General features: G+C 41.8%; 1 protein-coding gene across 1 annotated transcript in view; it reads right to left on the bottom strand.

Moving 5' to 3' along the window:
• Nucleotides 1-909: 909 nt before the first annotated feature.
• LOC122898011 (cilia- and flagella-associated protein 251-like) overlaps nt 910-19,414 on the bottom strand; it is a 44,479-nt gene continuing 25,974 nt past the window's right edge. The window contains 1 exon segment of the mRNA XM_044236198.1: nt 910-937. The gene's annotated coding sequence lies outside the window, so the exon portion shown is untranslated.

The following is a 19,414-nucleotide window of genomic DNA, read 5'->3' on the forward strand; positions in this document are numbered from 1 at the left end:
CAAGAGTTGGTCTCATAGCCGTGCCCCTGCAGATCCATCAGCCGGGCATGGCAGGGCTACACGCATTTTCTCTTTCCTGGGCAAGTGCCTGCATTGCCTCCTCCTCTGGGTGTCAGGCCCTTTCGTTCTGGGTGACATCTTGGACGGTGGGCTCACATGTTGTGCGACTCTGGCCTCTAGGAGGCGCTCTGAAGACCTTTAGGGTTCTTTCACCATTTTGATTAATCCAGCAACAGGGTGAAGGTCCAAGTGGGCATTATGTCTTGCCTTTTGTTCATCATTCTTTTGACAGTGTTTGGCCTGCCCTTGCCATGTTCTTCGTGTACACTTGGCACATCCGCGTCTGGGGTTACATCTATAGCTGAGTCTCTCCTCTATTCTCCCTGAAGATCCCACGGACTGGATTCCATTCACAGAACTTTCTTTACTTTCTGACAGCACCCGGTGTGGAGTCTCCTTGGACAGTCCCCACAAGCACCCACTGAAACCCAAAGGGCAATTGTTTCTGGTAATACTCTCTCACAGAGACCCCAGGGGTCCCCTGGCATGTGTGGGTCCACACAGCAATGGGTGATAAGCCCGCCTGTCAGCTACAACTGTGATCCCGGTGCTCCCTGGGCTTTTCTCTCTCGCTGCTGCTGCCACTCAGAACCGAATTCTCACCACTGACTGCAGGTAACTGCTGTGCCAAGTTCTTCATGTCTGTTCATCCCTATCGAGTCCTCAGAGGCGCTTTAAGAAGTAGGGAGTCTTCTCTTCCCTGTTCCGTAGTTGGGGACGCTGAGACACGCAGATGATTCACCGCCTGTCCCAGGTCACCCAGCTGGTAGGCTGGTGCCACCCTGAGTCCATGCTGAGAGCTGGGTCCTAGAGGCTTGCAGGCCTGGCTAGAACTCAGGCCCTTACTGTCCCTCATCCGTTCAGGTCTTAGAGCTTGCTGGAGAAGGGTGGGAAGGGGGAGAAGGTGCTGAGCAGTCCCCACACTGGGACTGGGGCCTGAGCGGGGCCCGTTCCCTGTACCCTGCCCTGACCCCGACAGCTACATTTGCAGTGTGGCCCATAGGCGGGGTGGACCCCTGTCCCCCACAGGGCCCCCTTTTGCCACTCTCCCAGGAAGTACAGCTTGGGCTTTAAGGGTGCTGGCCTGAGCATGCAAGAAAGGTGGCCTGGGGGCTGAGAGATGATGCTGACTGCTGTGGACACAGTGGCAGGTAGTTGGGAAAGATGGGGCAGCAAGCAGACAGAGAAGCAGAGAAGGGGCAGCACTGCAGAAGGAGGTGGGAGGGGAGAGGAAATAGAGGGGACTGACAACACACACATACACACACACACACACACACATGCACGCACACACACACGCACACACTGAGACACAGGGCAGATAGGAAAGAGGGGAGGAGCAGCGACCTAGGGATACAGTGAGGCCATCTAGATCCTGCCCTTCCTCCTGGCTGCATGTCAGGTCCCCAGTGGGCAGATCACCCCCGCTGTGTCCTAGTCAGTCTCTTCCTCATCTGCATAGCAGTTTGGTGGGACCCTGTACCTGCTTGCACGAGTGGGTGGCATCTACCCTTCCCTGTGTCCAGGGCTGGCCTAGTACCAGAGCTTTCATCTGCTCACGGCCCAACCCACACCAGGTGCACACAGAGAAACTTCAAGCAATGACAGTTTCTGAGGCCACAGACATGCTGCCGGGGGCACAGGAGGCTGAAAACTTGGCCTGGCGTTTTGCTGCTGAAAACGATTCCCCCGGGGCCAGGAGCGAGCTGTGTTCTTGGAGTAGCAGGAAAAACCCCCACCCCATATGGGAAGCCTTGGAGGTGGGTTTCTGAAATCCTGAACTGTAATCCCACCAGTAATAGTCCAACAGTTTGCTTTGATCAAAGATCCTCTGTATTTGAACATGCTTTCCAATTGTTCAGTAATGGGAGTCCCAACATAACATGGCTCACATATTTTTATAATGTGGATATAGATTTTTATCTATCCGTAGAGAAAAATGACAAAATTCTTTGTTTTTAGAGGTTATTTCTCATGCCTTATTCCATCTCTACACCCAGGGGGGACTCAAACTCACAACCCTGAGACCAATCATCACACACTCCACCGCATGAGCCATCCGGGCAGCTCTACTTTTTAGAGGTTATTTCTAAAATTCTGCCTTGAAATTTTTTTAAAGATTTTATTTACATATTTGTCAGAGAGAGATGGAGAGCACAAGTATGGGGGAGGGACCGAGCAGAGGGAGAAGCAGACTCCCCTTTGAGCAGCAAGCCCAATGCGGGATTCCATTCCAGGACGCCGGCCTCATGACCAGAGAAGGCAGATGCTTAACACACTGAACCAGTCGGGTGTCCTGAAAATTCTGCTTTGAAATGTAACCTGGGCAATTATCAATTTATTTATTTTCTTATTAGTTTTATTATTATTTTAAATAATTTTAATATTTTATTTGCAAATTATTCATTTTATTTTATTAATTTTACTTTTTAATTTATTTTACCATTCATTTTTATTATTTATTTATTTATTTATTTAAGATTTTTGAAATTTATTTGACACACAGAGAGAGAGAGGTCACAAGTAGGCAAAGAGGCAGGTAGATGGAGACGGGGAGGTTGGCTGCCTACTGAGCAGGGAGCCTGATATGGGGCTCGATCCCAGGATTCTGGAATCACGACCTGAGCTGAAGGCAGAGGATTAACTCACTGAGCCAGCCCTGGATTCATTAGCAAGTTACCTTACAATAAAAAGTTCACCTTTTAGAGTGCAGTCTGGAGGATAGTTTGATTTTTCGGTGGGGGGAGCTGTTGGGACCTTGGAAAATGACAGGATCATTATGGAGCTCAGTCTGAAGTTGCTTTACCAGGTAACAATGGACAGGGTATAATCGTAGAACTTAATGTTACCTTTATTATCACCTGTGACAATATAGCTGAAATGGACAAAAACATCTGTTTGGGAACTAACAGTAGTGAGTACCATCTCCTGAACAGCTCATTTTATGTCCAGCTCTGGAATCCAGGTGTTGTACAAATTTCACTTTAACACTGTGGCTGATTTTACAGTCGTTCCACTTTACATCTGGGAAACTAAGGCTCAAAGAAGTTGAGAAATTTGCTCAAGGCCTGGGGTTGCCAGATTTAGCAAATAAAAAATGCAGGATGCCCAATGAAATTTGAATTTCAGTAAAACAAGCAGTAATCTTTCAATACAAGTATATCCCAAATACCACTGGGGACCGACTTACACACGGCAGCCCCATCAAGCCCTGTGGCTAGACTGTGCAGGGACCCAGGGTTACCTAATGCAAAGCACACGCTCTGTCTTGCTCTCCTCTCCCCGCCCTCTCCCATCAGCCATATGTAGTGGCAATGGGCGTTGATTGATATTCTCTGCCACGAGACCACAGAGGACATCAGAGTCCATCCAACAGCCCTCTGAAATCACACATCTTGGCAAAAGCACACAGTCCACTTTACAGGAGGGCACTGCTCTCAGAGCCATATAAAACCCTGTCCAGTGGTCATGGCCAAAGGCAGTGTCCTGTGATATAATGGCTTTTATTTCCAATTCCCAGATCCATCCCAAATGTTTTTTTTTTTTTTTAAGCTTCTGGCATAAGTCTAATCACGGTGGGGGGCAGGATGGGGGATCCTCTTATAGATGCAAAGTGATTAAATGCATTTTCTGATTGATCAGCAAGGCAGGTGAGCAGAGTAATTGGTGAGAACACCTTTTACTGCTGTCTGCTTGAAAGAAATGGCAAAACAGGCCAAGTGTTTTCAAAATCCTTGGTGGGCTCCCTGGTCCTGGCTGGGTTTTATTTACCATGGAGAGAGGGGAGTACAGGCCTGGCCTTCTCTGGGCCCTAGCCCCCCAACTAATTAAAGGCTGATTCAACATCAGCTGCAATTCTTCTACTGTATTTTCCACACCCCCGAGTGAGGACAATTTGCATTTCTCTTTGTAAAGACATGCCAGGACCTCACCGCTCTCTGTATTAAAAGAAATGAAAAAAAAAAAAAGTAGGGCTTTTGAAAAGCAGACGGCACTGTGACTCCAAACACATGTGCATGGTCCCTGTCATGAGGGAGAGTCCTCCGTCCCTGTTGGGAACTTCTCAAGCATACTAATGATGATTTCATCTAGAGCTCCCCTGTGCCAGACAAGGAGCTAGAGTTTTATGTGGCTTGTCTCACAAAAATTCTCATAAAATCACTCTGAGGGAGAGTGTCACCATGCCCATTTTGCACGTGGAAAAATGGAGGCTCAGCCAAGTTAAGTCCCTTGCCCCGAGTCATTCAGCAAGGCAAGGATACGTCTGGAATGTGAACCCTTTCTGTCTGAGACCAAGGCCTTTAATGACCCCCTCTGAGGCCCCACAGCCTCTTCAGTCAGCAAACTTTATAAAGTTCTGTTGTATTTCATATTTTCATAATGGGTAAGTGTTGTTTTGTATTCATGTCATTTCCTTAAAATTAAAGTACATAATATTTATGGTTAAAATGACTCTAATGAGTGTGGAAGGAAAAAAGCAAGTTTTTGTTTCACCAATACAAAGGGGTTCTTTAAAAGTAATACATGAAAAAAAAAAAGTCAATCCAGGGAGGATTCAAGATGGCAGAGAAGTAGCAGGCTGAGACAACATCAGATAGCAGGAGATCAGCAAGATAGCTTATCAAACCATCCCAAACACCTACAAATCCAACAGGAGACCGAATAGAAGAAGAGCAGCAATTCTAGAAACAGAAAACTGACCACTTTCTGAAAGGTAGGGCCAGCAGAGAAGTGACTCCAAAGCTATGGGGAGATAGACCGCAGGGGGAGGAGCCAGCTCCCGGCTAGCAGCAGAGCAATGGAGCACAAAATCAGAACTTTTTTTTTTTTTAAAGATTTTATTTATTTATTTGAGAGAGAGAGACAGTGAGAGAGAGCACGAGCGAGGAGAAGGTCAGAGAGCGAAGCAGACTCCCCATGGAGCTGGGAGCCTGATGCGGGACTCGATCCCGGGACTCCAGGATCACGCCCTGAGCCGAAGGCAGTCGTCCAACCAACTGAGCCACCCAGGCGTCCCAAAATCAGAACTTTTAAAAGTCTGCTCCACTGAGTGACATTGCTCCAGAGGCTAAGCCGGGGTGAAGCCCATGCCAGCAGAGCGTGGCCTCAGGTCTCTCAGGCTCACAGAAGGATGGGGGCTATCTGAGTGTTTCAGAGCTCATAGGTATTAGAGTGGGGAAGCTGGCTACAGAGATGGAGTCGAGGAGCGAGCTCTCTGCTCAGGGTTACCTTATTGTGATCTGTGGCACAGGCCACTGCTCTGTGAGCAGGGACCCCAAAAGATCCAGGGAGACCCCCCTGGAAGAACTCATGGGTTGGTGGGGTTCAGAGACTCCAGGCAGGGCCGTGTGCCAGAGACAGAGAAGTTTGGTCACAGGTTGGAGGCCAGGGAGATGGGAGTGATTGAGCTCTTTTCTCTGAGGGCGCACTGAGGAGTAGTGCCCCATGCTCTCGGCTCCTCTGGGCCAGAGATTGGGAGGCCACCATTTTCATTCCCGACTCCTGGAACTCTACAGAAAGCATTCAGGGACAGTGAACCCGAGCGGATAACTTAACCTTACCCCTGGTAAAGGCAGTGCATTTCCACCTTGGGCAAAGACACTTGAGAATCACTATAATATGCCCCTCCCCCAGAAGGTCAACAAGAAATCCAGCAAAGACCAAGTTCATATACCAAGAGAACAGCGGAATTCCAGAGGAGGAGAAAGCAAAGCAGGGAATTCATGGTTTTCTCCCCATGATTCTTTAGTCTTGCAAACTTAGTAAGTTTTTTTAATTTTGTTTTTTTCTTCTACTATTTTTTTAACTTTTACCCCTTCCTCTTTTAACGTTTTTAACTAGTTTCTCTTAACAATACCTTTCATTAAAAAAAATTGGAACCTTCATTATTAAAACCATATTTTATCCTTCATTATATCTAACTTTATTTTTTGTTTACACATAGGGTTTTTTCTTCTAAAAAAAATATGGGTTACAACTTCTAATAGATCAAAATATACCCTAAATCTAGCACAGGGCTTTATTATAGTTTCCAGCCTGAGCAAATTGTCTCCAATTTCTTTTTCTTTATTCTCCCAACCAATTTATCCTTATCAACTCCTTTTATAGAAACTTAAAAATTTTTTTCATCTTTATAACCATATTCCATCCCTTCATTGTGTTTACCCTTATGTTTTTCATTCTTTAAAATTTTGGGAGGTGGTTTCTTCTAAGAGACCAAAATACTCCCAAAATTAAGTGGGTGACCCTGTTCTATTCAACAGTCTAATATATATATTTGTTTGTTTGCTTACTGTTTAATTTTTTTTTCTGATCTTCTTTTTACCCGCTTTCTTCCCCCCATGGTTTGGGGTCTCTTCTGATTTGGTTAAAGCACACTTTCCTGTGGTATTTGCCACCCTTTTAGTATTTTATTCACTCCTTCATATATTCTTATCTGGATTAAAATGACAAGGCGGAAAAACTCACCACAAAAAAAAAAAAAAACAAAAAAAAAAACACAGAACAAGAGGCAGTACCAAAGGCTAGGGACCTAATCAATACAGACATTGGTAATATGTCAGATCTAGAGTTCAGAATTATGATTCCCAAGATGCTATCCAGGCTTGAAAAAGGCATGAAAGTTATTAGAGAAACGCTGTCTGGAGAAATAAAAGAACAAAACCTAACCAAGTTGAACTCAAAAACGCTGTTAATGAAGTGCAATAAAAAAAAAATGGAGGCTCTCCCTGCTAGGATAAATGAGGCAGAAGAGAGAATTAGTGATATAGAAGACCAAATGACAGAGAATAAAGAAGCTGAGCAAAAGAGAGACAAACAACTACTGGACCACGAGGGGAGAAATCGAGAGATAAGTGATACCGTAAGATGAAACAACATCAGAATAATTGGGATTCCAGAAGAAGAAGAAAGAGAGGGGGAGCAGAAGATATATTGGAGAGAATTATAGTAGAGAATTTCCCTAATATGGCAAAGGGAAAAAGCATCAAAATCCAGGAGTTTCCAGGAGAGAACCCCCCTCAAAGTCAGTAAGAATAGCTCCACACCCTGTCATATAATTGTAAAATTGACAAGTCTTAGAGACAAAGAGAAAATCCTTAAAGCATCACAGGACAAGAAGTCTGTAACATACCATGATAAAAACATTAGATTAACAGCAGACTAATCAACAGAGACCTGGCAGGCCAGAAAGAATTGGCATGATATATTCAGAGCACTAAATGACAAAAATATGAAGCCAAGAATCCTATATCCAGCTAAGCTATCATTGAAAATAGAAGGAGAGATAAAAACCTTTCAGGACAGGGGCACCTGGGTGGCTCGGTGGGTTAAAGCCTCTGCCTTTGGCTCAGGTCATGATCCCAGGGTCCTGGGATCGAGCCCCGCATCGGGCTCTCTGCTCAGCAGGGAGCCTGCTTCCTCCTCCCTCTCTCTCTGCCTGCCTCTCTGCCTACTTGTGATCTCTGTCTGTCAAATAAAATAAATAAAATCTTAAAAAAAACCTTTCAGGACAAACAAAAACAAAGAATTTGTAAACACCAAACCAGTTCAACAGAAAATATTGAAAGGGGTCCTCTAAGCAATGAGAGAGCCTAAAAATAATAGACCAGAAAGGAACAGAGACAATATATAGTAATAGTCACTGTAGAGGCAATACAATGGCATTAAATTCATATCTCTCAATAGTTACCTGGAATGTAAATGGACTAAATGCCCCAATCAGAAGACACAGGGTATCAGAATGGATTAAAAAAAATCAATAGGTTGTTTATGAGAAACTCATTTTAGACCCAGAGTTACCTCCAGATTTAAAGTGATGGGGTGGAAAACAATTTACCATGCTAATGGACATCAAAAGAAAGCTGGGGTGGCAATCCTTATATCAGATCAATTAGATTTTAAGCCAAAGACTATAGTAAGAGACAAGGAAGGACACTATATCATACTCAAAGGGTCTGTCCAGGAAAAAGATCTAACAATTTTAAATATCTATGCCCCTATCATGGGAGCAGCCAACTATATAAACCAATTAAGAACAAAATCAAAGAAACACATCGACCATAATACAAAAATAGTAGGGGACTTTAACACTCCCCTCACTGAAATGGACAGATCATCCAAGCAAAATATCAACAAGGAAATAAAGGTCTTAATAACACACTGGACCAGATAGATATCACAGATCTACTCATAACATTCCATCCCAAAGTAACAGAATACACATTCTTCTCTAGTTCACATGGAACATTCTCCAGAATAGATGACATCCTGGGCCATACATCAGGTCTCAAGTGGTATCAAAAGATTGGGATCAATCCCTGCATATTTTCAGATCACTGCTCTGAAGCTAGAACTCCATCACAACAGGAAATTTGAAAAGAACCCAAATACATGGAGACTAAAGAGCATCCTTCTAAAGAATGAATGGGTAAACCAGGAAATTAAAGGAGAAATGAAAAAACTCATGGAAACAAATGATAATGAAAACAGAATGGTTCAAAATCTGTGCGACACAGCAAATGCAGTCCTAAAAGGAAAATATATAGTGATACAAACCTTCCTCAAGAAACAAGAAAGTTCTCCAATGAACAACCCAACCCTACACCTAAAGGAGCTGGATAAAGAAAATCAGAGAAAGCCTAAACCCATCAGGAGAAGAGAAATCACAAAGATCAGAGCAGAAATCAATGAAATAGAAATCAGAAAAACAATAGAACAAATCAATGAATCTAGGAGCTGGTTCTTTGAAAGAATTAATAAGATTGATAAAACCCTGGCCAGACTTATCAAAAAGAAAAGATAAAGGACACAAATAAATGAAATCATGAATGAAAGAGGAGAGATCACAACCAACACCAAAGAAATACAAACAATTATAAGAACATATTATGAGCAACTCAATGCCAGCAAATTTGACAATCTGGAAGAAATGGATGCATTCCTAGAGACATATAAACAACCACAACTGAACCAGGAAGAAATAGTAAACCTGAACAGACCCATAACCAGTAAGGAGATTGAAACCATCATCAAAAATCTCCAAACAAACAAGAGCCCAGGATCAGAGAGCTTTCCAGGGGAATTCTACCAAACATTTAAAGAAGAATTAATTCCTATTCTCCTGAAACTGTTAAAAAAATAGAAATGGAAGGAAAACTTCCAAAATCATTTTATGAGACCAGCATCACCTTGATTCCAAAACCAGACAAGGATTCCATCAAAAAAGAGAATTACAGACCAATATCCTTGATGAACAGAGATGTGAAAATTCTCACCAAAATACTAGCCAATAGGATCCAACAGAAAATGAAAAGGATTATTCACCACAACCAAGTGGGATTTATTCCAGGGCTGCAAGGTTGGTTCGATATCTGCAAATCAATCAATGTGATAAAAACAGATTAATAAAAGAAAGAACAAGAACCATATGATACTCTCAATAGATGCTGAAAAGGCATTTGACAAAGTACAGCATCCCTTCTTGATCAAAACTCTTCAAAGTGTAGGGATAGAGGGCACAAACCTCAATATCATCAAAGCCATTTATGAAAAACCCACTGCAAATATCATTATCAATGGAGAAAAACAGAGCTTTTCTGCTAAGGTCAGGGACATGGCAAGGATATCCATTACCACTGATATTCAACATAGTACTATAAGTCCTAGCCTCAGCCTTCATACAACAAAAAGAAACTGAAGGCATCCAAAGCAGGAAAGAAGAAGTCAAACTATCACTCTTTGCAGTTGATATGATACCATATGTGGAAAACCCAAAGACTCCACTCCACACTTGCTAGAACTTGTACAGGAATTCAGTAAAGTGTCAGGATACAAAATCAATGCACAGAAATCAGTTACGTTTCTATACACCAACAACAAGACAGAAGAAAGAGAAATTAAGGAGTCAATCCCATTTATAATTGTACCCAAAACCATAAGATACCTAGGAACAAACCGAACCAAAGAGGCAAGGATCCATACTCAGAAAACTATAAAGAACTCATGAAAGAAATTGAGGAAGACAAAAAGAAATGGAAAAATGCTCCATGCTCACGGAGTGGAAGAACAAATATTGTGAAAATGTCTATGCTACCTAAAGCAATCTACACATTTAATGCAATCCCTATCAAAATCCCATCCATTTTGTTTTCAAAGAAATGGAACAAATAATCCTAAAATTTATATGGTACCAGAAAAGACTTTTATAGCCAGAGAAATATTGAAAAAGAAAGCCAAGGTTGGGGGCAACACCATTATATTTCAAGCTCTGTTACAAAGCTGTCATCATCAAGACAGTATGGTAATGGGGCACCTGAGTGGCTCAGTGGGTTAAAGCCTCTGCCTTCAGTTCAGGTCATGATCCCAGGGTCCTGGGATCGAGCCCCATGTTAGGCTCTCTGCTCCACAGGGAGCCTGCTTCCTCCTCACTCTCTCTCTGCCTGCCTCTCTGCCTACTTGTGATTTCTCTCTCTGTCAAATAAAAAAGAATCTTAAAAAAAAACAGTATGGTACTGGCAGAAAAACAGACACATAGATCAATGGAACAAAATAGAGAGTCCAGAAATAGACCCTCAACTCTATAGTCAACTAATCTTTGACAAAGCAGGAAAGAATGTCCAATGGAAAAAAGACAGCCTCTTCAACAAATGGTGTTGGGAAAATTGGACAGCCACAGGCAGAAAAATGAAACTGGACCATTTCCTTACACCACACAAGAAAATCGACTAAAAATGGATGAAGGACCGCAGTGTGAGAAAGGAATCCATCAAAATCCTTGAGGAGAACACAGGCAGCAACCTCTTCGACCTCAGCCACAGCAACTTCTTCCTAGGAACTTCACCGAAGGCAAGGGAAGCAAGGGCAAAAATGAACTATCGGGATTTCATCAAAATCAAAAGCTTTTGCACAGCAAAGGAAAGAGTTAACAAAGCCAAAAGACAACTGACAGAATGGGAGAAGATATTTGCAAACAGAATATCAGATATAGGGCTAGTATCCAAAATCTATAAAGAGCTTAGCAAATTCAACACCCAAAGAACAAATAATCCAATCAAGAAATGGGCAGAGGAGGGGGAGGAGTCAAGATGGCAGAGAAGTAGCAGGCTGAGACTACTTCAGCTAACAGGAGATCAGCTAGAGAGCTTATCTAAAGATTGCAAACATCTGCAAATCCATCGGCAGATCGAAGAGAAGAACAGCAATTCTAGAAACAGAAAAACAACCACTTTCTGAAAGGTAGGACTGGAGGAGAAGTGAATCCAAAGCGACGGGAAGATAGACCCCGGGGGGGGGGGGGGCGGCTCCCGGCAAGCGGTGGAGCAACGGAGCACAAAATCAGGACTTTTAAAAGTCTGTTCCGCTGAGGGACATCGCCCCAGAGGCTAAACCGGGGCGAAGCCCACGTGGGGTCAGCGTGGCCTCTGGTCTCGCAGGGTCACAGAAGGATCGGGGGTGTCTGAGTGTTGCAGAGCTTGCGGATATTGGAACGGGAAAGCCGGCTATAGAGACAGAGCCGACAGTAAGCTCACAGCTCGGTGTTGCCTTGAACGGGTCGCAGGCTCGGTGAGCTCAGAGCGTGGCCAGAGGTCAGGCAGACGGGAGTTACTAGGAGCTGTTCACTGAGGGCACACTGGGGAGCGGGGCCCCAGGCTCTTGGCTCCTCCGGGCCAGAGAACAGGAGGCCGCCATTTGTATTCCCGTCCTCCAAAACTCTATGGAAAGCGCTCAGGGAACAAAAGTTCCTGAAAGCAAAGCCGAGCGGATCACTCAGCCCGGCCCCTGGTAAGGGCGGTGCAATTCCGCCTGGGGCAAAGACACTTGAGAATCAATACAACAGGCCCCTCCCCCAGAAGATCAACAAGAAATCCAGGCAAGACCAAGTTCACCTACCAAGGAGTGCAGTTTCAATACCAAGAAGAGCAGCAGAATTCCAGAGGAGGAAAAAACAAACCACGGAACTCATGGCTTTCTCCCTGTGATTTCTTAGTCTTGCAGTTATTTTAATTTTTTTCTTTTTGATTTTTTTTCTCTTCTTCTGCTAAAATTTTTTTAACTTTTACCCTTTTCTTTTTTAACGTTTTTTAACTACTTTATCTAATATATATATATATATATATATATATTCTTTTTTATACTTTTCTTTATTCGTTTTCTTTTTTTTAATTCTTTATTTTCTTTTTTTCTTTCTTTATTTTTGAACCTCTTTTTATCCCCAAATCAGAAGAGATCCCAATCTCTTCAATCTCTTTTTTAATTCTTGATTGAATTTTTAATTCAATCTCTTTTTTTAATTTTTTTTTCTTTCTTTCTTTTGGAACCTCTTTTTATCCCCAAATCAGAAGAGATCCTAATCAGAAGAGATTGGGAGATCCCAATCAGAGGAGATCCCAATCAGAGGAGATCCCTCACCCAATCGTGAGGGGGGAGAAATACCCCCTCACGATTTGGGATCTCTTCTGATTTGGTTAAAGCATATTTTCCTGGGATTGTCGCCACCCTTTTAGTATTTTACTTGCTCCTTCATATACTCTTAGCTGGACAAAATGACAAGGCGGAAAAATTCACAACAAAAAAAAGAACAAGAGGCAGTACCGAAGGCTAGGGACCTAATCAATACAGACATTGGTAATATGTCAGATCTAGAGTTCAAAATGACAATTCTCAAGGTTCTATCCGGGTTTGAAAAAGGCATGGAATATATTAGAGAAACCCTCTCCAGAGATATAAAAGCCCTTTCTGGAGAAATAAAAGAACTAAAATCTAACCAAGTTGAAATCAAAAAAGCTATTAATGAGGTTCAATCAAAAATGGAGGCTCTCACTGCTAGGATAAATGAGGCAGAAGAAAGAATTAGCGATATAGAAGACCAAATGACAGTGAATAAAGAAGCTGAGCAAAAGAGGGACAAACAGCTACTGGACCATGAGGGGAGAATTCGAGAGATAAGTGACACCATAAGACGAAACAACATTAGAATAATTGGGATTCCAGAAGAAGAAAGAGAGAGGGGAGCAGAAGGTATACTGGAGAGAATTATTGGGGAGAATTTCCCCAATATGGCAAAGGGAACGAGCATCAAAATTCAGGAGGTTCAGATAACGCCCCTCAAAATCAATAAGAATAGGCCCACACCCCGTCACCTAATAGTAAAATTTACAAGCCTTAGTGACAAAGAGAAAATCCTGAAAGCAGCCCGGGAAAAGAAGTTTGTAACATACAATGGTAAAAGTATTAGATTGGCAGCTGATTTATCCACAGAGACCTGGCAGGCCAGAAAGAGCTGGCATGATATTTTCAGAGCACTAAACGAGAAAAACATGCAGCCAAGAATACTATACCCAGCTAAGCTATCATTGAAAATAGAAGGAGAGATTAAAAGCTTCCAGCACAAACAAAAACTGTAAGAATTTGCAAACACCAAACCAGCTCTACAGGAAATACTGAAAGGGGTCCTCTAAGCAAAGAGAGAGCCTACAAGTGGTAGATCAGAAAGGAAAAGAGACAATATACAGTAACAGTCACCTTACAGGCAATACAATGAATCATATCATTCATATCTCTCAATAGTTACCCTGAATGTTAATGGGCTAAATGCCCCAATCAAAAGACACAGGGTATCAGAATGGATAAAAAAACAAAACCCATCTATATGTTGCCTTCAAGAAACTCATTTTAAGCCCGAAGACACCTCCAGATTTAAAGTGAGGGGGTGGAAAAGAATTTACCATGCTAATAGACATCAGAAAAAAGCAGGAGTGGCAATCCTTATATCAGATCAATTAGATTTTAAGCCAAAGACTATAATAAGAGATGAGGAAGGACACTATATCATACTCAAAGGGTCTGTCCAACAAGAAGATCTAACATTTTAAAATATCTATGCCCCCAATGTGGGAGCAGCCAACTATATAAACCAATTAATAACAAAATCAAAGAAACACATCAACAATAATACAATAATAGTAGGGGACTTTAACACTCCCCTCACTAAAATGGACAGATCATTCAAGCAAAAGATCAACAGGGAAATAAAGGCCTTAAATGATACACTGGATGAGATGGACATCACAGATATATTCAGAACATTTCATCCCAAAGCAACAGAATACACATTCTTCTCTAGTGCACATGGAACATTCTCCAGAATAGATCACATCCTCGGTCCTAAATCAGGACTCAACCGATACCAAAAGATTGGGATCATTCCCTGCATATTTTCAGACCACAATGCTCTGAAGCTAGAACTCAACCACAAGAGGAAGCTTGGAAAGAACCCAAAACATGGAGACTAAACAGCATCCTTCTAAAGAATGAATGGGTCAACTGGGAAATTAAAGAAGAATTGAAAAAAATCATGGAAACAAATGATAATGAAAACACAACAGTTCAAAATCTTGGGACACAACAAAGGCAATCCTGAGGGGAAAATATATAGCGGTACAAGCATTTGTCAAGAAACAAGAAAGGTCTCAGGTACACAACCTAACCCCACACCTCAAGGAGCTGGAGAAAGAACAAGAAAGAAACCCTAAGCCCAGCAGGAGAAGAGAAATCATAAAGATCAGAGCAGAAATCAATGAAATAGAAACCAAAAAAAAAAAAAAAAAAAAAAAAAAAAAAAAAAACAAACAAACAAACAATAGAACAAATCAACGAAACTAGGAGCTGGTTCTTTGAAAGAATTAATAAAATTGATAAACCCCTGGCCAGACTTATCAAAAAGAAAAGAGAAAGGACCCAAATAAATAAAATCATGAATGAAAGAGGATAGATCACAACTAACACCAAAGAAATACAAACTATTATAAGAACATACTATGAGCAACTCTACGCCAACAAATTTGACAATCTGGAAGAAATGGATGCATTCCTAGAAATATATAAACTACCAAAATTGAACCAGGAAGAAATAGAAAGCCTGAACAGACCCATAACCAGTAAGGAGATTAAAACAGTCATTAAAAATCTCCAAACAAACAAAAGCCCAGGGCCAGACGGCTTCCCGGGGGAATTCTACCAAACATTTCAAGAACTAATTCCTATTCTCCTGAAACTGTTCCAAAAAATAGAAATGGAAGGAAAACTTCCAAACTCATTTTATGAGGCCAGCATCACCTGGATCCCAAAACCAGACAAGGTTCCCATCAAAAAAGAGAGCTATAGACCAATATCCTTGATGAACACAGATGCGAAAATTCTCACCAAAATACTAGCCAATAGGATTCAACAGTACATTAAAAGGATTATTCACCACGACCAAGTGGGATTTATCCCAGGGCTGCAAGGTTGGTTCAACATCCGCAAATCAGTCAATGTGATACAATACATCAATAAAAGAAAGAACAAGAACCATATGATACTCTCAATAGATGCTGAAAAAGCATTTGACAAAGTACAGCATCCCTTTCTGATCAAAACTCTTCAAAGTGTAGGGAGAGAGGGCACATACCTCAATATAACCAAAGCCATCTATGAAAAACCCACCACAAATATCATTCTCAATGGAGAAAAACTGAAAGCTTTTCCACTAAGGTCAGGAACATGGCAGGGATGTCCATTATCACCACTGCTATTCAACATAGTACTAGAAGTCCTAGCCTCAGCAATCAGACAACAAAAGGAAATTAAAGGCATCCAAATCAGCAAAGAAGAAGTCAAATTATCACTCTTCGCAGATGATATGATACTCTATGTGGAAAACCCAAAAGACTCCACTCCAAAACTGCTAGAACTTGTACAGGAATTCAGTAAAGTGTCAGGATATAAGATCAGTGCACAGAAATCAGTTGCATTTCTCTACACCAACAAGACAGAAGAAAGAAATTAAGGAGACAATCCCATTTACAATTGCACCCCAAACCATAAGATACCTAGGAATAAACCTAACCAAAGAGGCTAAGAATCTATACTCAGAAAACTATAAAGTACTCATGAAAGAAATTGAGGAAGACACAAAGAAATGGAAAAACGTTCCATGTTCCTGGATTGGAAGAATAAATATTGTGAAAATGTCTATGCTACCTAAAGCAATCTACACATTTAATGCAATTCCTATCAAAGTACCATCCATCTTTTTCAAAGAAATGGAACAAATAATTTTAAAATTTATATGGAACCAGAAAAGACCTCGAATAGCCAAAGGGATATTGAAAAACAAAGCCAAAGTTGGTGGCATCACAATTCCGGACTTCAAGCTCTATTACAAAGCTGTCATCATCAAGACAGCATGGTACTGGCACAAAAACAGACACATAGATCAATGGAACAGAATAGAGAGCCCAGATATAGACCCTCAACTCGATGGTCAACTAATCTTTGACAAAGCAGGAAAGAATATCCAATGTAAAAAAGACAGCCTCTTTAATAAATGGTGTTGGGAAAATTGGACAGCCACCTGCAGAAAAATGAAATTGGACCATTTCCTTACACCACACACAAAAATAGACTCAAAATGGATTAAGGACCTCAATGTGAGAAAGGAAGCCATCAAAATCCTTGAGGAGATCACAGGCAGCAACCTCTTCGACCTCAGCCGCAGCAACATCTTCCTAGGAACATCGCCAAAAGCAAGGGAAGCAAAGGCAAAAATGAACTATTGGGGTTTCATCAAGATCAAAAGCTTTTTCACAGCAAAGGAAACAGTTAACAAAATCAAAAGACAACTGACAGAATGGGAGAAGATATTTTCAAACGACATATCAGATAAAGGACCAGTGTCCAAAATCTATAAAGAACCTAACAAACTCAACCCAAAGAACAAATAATCCAATCAAGAAATGGGCAGAGGACATGAACAGACGTTTCTGCAAAGAAGACATCCAGATGGCCAACAGACACATGAAAAAGTGCTCCATATCATTCGGCATCAGGGAAATACAAATCAAAACCACAATAAGATATCACCTCACACCAGTCAGAATGGCTAAAATCAACAAGTCAGGAAATGACAGATGCTGGCGAGGATGAGGAGAAAAGGGAACCCTCCTACACTGTTGGTGGGAATGCAAGCTGGTGCAACCACTCTGGAAAACAGCATGGAGGTTCCTCAAATGTTGAAAATAGAACTGCCTTATAACCCAGCAATTGCACTACTGGGTATTTACCCTAAAGATACAAACGTAGTGATCCAAAGGGGCACGTGCACCCGAATGTTTATAGCAGCAATGTCCACAATAGCCAAACTATGGAAAGAACCTAGATGTCCATCAACAGATGAATGGATCAAGAAGAAGTGGTATATATACACAATGGAATACTATGCAGCCATCAAAAAAACCCCGACATCTTGCCATTTGCGACAACATGGATGGAACTAGAGCGTATCATGCTTAGCGAAATAAGTCAAGCGGAGAAAGACAACTATCATATGATCTCCCTGATATGAGGAAGTGGTGATGCAACATGGGGGCTTAAGTGGGTAGGAGAAGAATCCATGAAACAAGATGGGATAGGGAGGGAGACAAACCATAAGTGACTCTTAATCTCACGAAACTAACTGTGGGTTGCTGCAGGGATGGGGGTTGGGAGAAGGGGGGTAGGGTTATGGATATTGTGTAGGGTATGTGCTTTTGGGTAAATTGGAAGGGGAGGTGAACCATGAGAGACTATGGACTCTGAAAAACAATCTGAGGGGTTTGAAGTGGCGGGGGGGTGGGAGGTTGGGGTACCAGGTGGTGGGTATTACAGAGGGCACGGCTTGCATGGAGCACTGGGTGTGGTGAAAAAATAATGAATACTGTTTTTCTGACAATAAATAAATTGGAAAAAAAAGGAAAAAAAATGGGCAGAGGACATGAACAGACATTTCTGCAAAGAAGACATCCAGATGGCCAACAGACACATGAAAAAGTGCTCCACATCACTCGGCATCAGGGAAATACAAATCAAAACCACAATGAAATAGCACCTCACACCAGTCAGGATGGCTAAAATTAACAAGTCAGGGAATGACAGATGCTGGCGAGGATGCAGAGAAAGGGGAACCCTCCTACACTGTTGGTGGGAATGCATGCTGGTGCAACCACTCTGGAAAACAGCATGGAGGTTCCTCCAAAATTTGAAAATAGAGCTACCCTATGACCCAGCAATGGCACTACTGGGTATTTACCCTAAAGATACAAATGTAGTGATCCGAAGGGCAGGTGCACCCAAATATTTATAGCAGCAATGTCCACAATCCCAAACTATGGAAAGAACCTAGATATCCAACAACAGATGAATGGATAAAGAAGATGTGGTATATATATATATTGCAGCCATCAAAAGAAATGAATTCTTGCAATTTGCGATGACATGGATGGAACTAGAGAGTATTATTCTTAGCAAAATAAGTCAGTTGGAAAAAAGACAACTCTCATATGATCTCCCCGATATGAGGAAGTGGAGATGCAACGTGGGAGGTTTGTGGGGTAGGAAGGAATAAATGACACAAGATGGGATCGGGAGGAAAACAAACCATAAGAGACTCTTAATCTCACAAAACAAACAGAGTTTCTGGGGGGAGAGGGGTAAGGAGAGGGTGGTGGGGTTTTGGACATTGGGGAGGGTATGCGCTATGGAGAGTGCTGGGAAGTATGTAAACCTGGCGATTCACAGACCTGTACCCCTGGGGCTAATAATGCATTATATGTTTATAAAAATATATATATTTTTAAAGCAAACCAATTAGTACAAATGGGATCATGAGAAGAGGTGAAGCCAACCCCACCCTTGATCCCGCTTCTCTGTTCTTTTCCTCAGAGGCACCAAATATTCCCAGTTAATAAGGACTTTCTCCAGAAATATGCACTGAATATACAAAATAGGTGTATACATCCAAAAGGGTTGTAATATACTTTGGCAATCACTGATAGCTGCTTTTTTATTAAGTTAATTACAGATCCACTGTAGTGAGCACAAGTGATGCCCTCTTTCTGAAAATGGACCAATTTACAAGGTGTGATTTGAGAAAAGCCCACAGAGGCGGAGGTAGGCTATGGTGGGCAGTGGATGTCCCAGACAACCAGCTTCCCTTCCGTTGTCATGGAAAGTATTTGTGTTAAATTCAAATGAAAGAGTGACTGGCTAAATTTTCCCAGAAGCTTGTTGAAGGTCTGCCTTTCATAAGACAGATTACACATTATGTTGGTGATAAATATAAAACAAAGCATTAGTCAGTAGTATAAAACAAAGCATTTGTCAGTATGGCATATTTTATAAATTACATTGATTTACAGTAGGAAAAAAGATAAAAATCAAAAAAACCAATCACTAGGAAATCTCTTCCCCATGAATTGCCATGGTGCAGGCCATTCTGAACCTCTGAAGATTTGCTAGGAGCAAGTGAAGGGCTGTGCACGGGGTTCATTAAACTGTT

Source organism: Neovison vison, unplaced genomic scaffold, assembly GCF_020171115.1.
Source record: "Neovison vison isolate M4711 unplaced genomic scaffold, ASM_NN_V1 Scaffold_088, whole genome shotgun sequence".
Classification (NCBI taxonomy): Eukaryota; Metazoa; Chordata; class Mammalia; order Carnivora; family Mustelidae; genus Neogale; species Neogale vison.